The 2,144-nt window shown below is 37.0% G+C and overlaps 1 pseudogene; it reads right to left on the reverse strand.

Annotated features, from left to right (window-relative positions):
- Nucleotides 1–659: 659 nt before the first annotated feature.
- Nucleotides 660–1,194, reverse strand: LOC104999290 (annotated as a pseudogene).
- Nucleotides 1,195–2,144: the final 950 nt, after the last annotated feature.

The following is a 2,144-nucleotide window of genomic DNA, read 5'->3' on the forward strand; positions in this document are numbered from 1 at the left end:
TTCACATTATTCTGTCATAAATGATAACCAAATGGCCTAAGGGGCTAAAATCATAAAATTATTATAAGCCAAGTCAATGTTATATATATATATAAAGTTAATATAAAATGACAACTATACTGGTACATATTTGTTTTGGATCCTACTAGAAATATGCCAAAATAACACGTTTTAGTAAAGACTGAGGTCCTTGGGTAGAGGAGGGGAAGAAGAGTCATATCATCAAAAATTATTAGGAAAACTGTAGGTTAAAAAAAAAACCAAAACAGCCTACAATTTAAACGAAATAAAGGAGGGAAGAAGAGTACAACACTGGGGTGATGACAGTTCAGGAACACACTCCCCATCCACCTCAGGAGCACAGCACCAGGCTCTCTAGGCACTACTGCTCTCTCACGAAGTTCTTTATGTGGAACAGAAACCTACATTTATGGTCACAACAGAATTTTATAACTGCTCTTTAATCTCACAGCAAAAAACAGGAAAAAATTGGTAGGGCCAGAGTGAACCTCAGAACATCTCAGTACCCTGAAAATAGGGGCAAAAAGTGAATCATTAAGAAACAGTATCCAAAGAGCACTGTATTTATAAAACAAGATTCAGCCCTCTTTGATGGGACGAGCCATAGTAGCTGAAATTTGGAAATGTTTTGATGCTGATTTTTTTTTTACTGATGTGGTACTCCAAGCTGTTAAGTTGGAACAAATTCCAAACTCACACTGACTTGTATCACCTCAGTTTAATAATCCAGTGAATGACAAAAAAGACAAACAATGAGAATAGCATCACAGCACAGCAACTTCGTTTGGCTTCCTCTGGATAAAAGCTTCAGTTTTCCCAAAGTTTTACCTATAAATCCAGTTGTAGAATCAAACCGTGAATCCATTTCAACTAATAATTTATTTTGATGTTTAACTTCATGCCCTGTTTCGATGGAAAGAGATTTTATCGCGGTTACTTTGTTTCTCAGACTTTCCGTGAGTCTCTCATTCTCCTCTTCACAGGCACTATGCCCACTATTAGGATAGCCATAGTTCCCATACTTGCCGGGGGTACTCCTTCACCCAGGCCTGCACTGCTCAACCTGCCAGAGGGCAGAGGGGTGGGTAGGAAGAGGCCAGGGACCACCTGGACTGCGTCCTCAGGACCAGGGCCCGGAGAAACAGCAACTGCTTCCTCCAATGTGCCACGACATCAGTCCCTCGGTGCCTCTTTTAACATCCTATCCTTAGACTAGAGCGATGTGCCCAAAGGTTTATAAAAGCAAAAATGCATAAGCAACCTAAGTATCTAGGATTAGCACACTGGCTACACAAAGTAATATAACACATTCATCGGACAGAACGGTGTGTAGGCTAAAGAATTCTGAAAGACAGGCCCATGTTAAGTAACAAAACCCGACAAACAAACAAGAGAAAAGAAAGCATAAAAAATGCACAAAGAGAAAATACAAGAGCAGAAGGAGATACACCAAAATGGTAGTTATCTTTGGGTTGTGGGAGATCTAAAATTTTTTAAATAAAAATATCAGAAATTTTTAGTAATGAGTACATTTTACTCTGATAATCAGAAGGAAAGCCTTAAAATGAAACGTTTGTAAAATACTTAATATACATACCATACACAAATATTTTTAAAAATTTAAACTTCCATACACCAATCAAATAATTAATTTGACTTAGTATTTGTGAAATTGGGCCTAGGGCTCAATCTATAAATTTGTAAAAATTGATATATTCTCCTATTCTGACAGTTGTAATACTTTTTTTGGTGACTGTTTTGAAGTGAAACTGAAGCATAGGAATAACTGTGCTAAAATCTTATCATAGAGGTTTGGGTTTTTGTTTTTTTTTTTTGGGTACTTAGATTGTCCTACACAGTGAAATTGAATTTTAACCTGGTTTTGATTCTTGCGGTTTTAGGTAGCTGTATTAGGTACTTTATGAACAAGATGTATTAAATACTTCTTAAAATTTTTTTTTTAAATTTTATATTGGAATATAGTTGATTTACTGAGGAAGGAAATGGCAACCCATTCCAGTATTCCTGCTTGGGAAATTCCATGGACAGAGAAGCCTGATGGACTATAGTCCAGGGGGTCACAAACAGTCAGACACGACTGAATGGCTGTGCACATAGTTGAT

This window comes from Bison bison, unplaced genomic scaffold, assembly GCF_000754665.1.
Source record: "Bison bison bison isolate TAMUID 2011002044 unplaced genomic scaffold, Bison_UMD1.0 scf7180017864349, whole genome shotgun sequence".
NCBI lineage: Eukaryota > Metazoa > Chordata > Mammalia > Artiodactyla > Bovidae > Bison > Bison bison.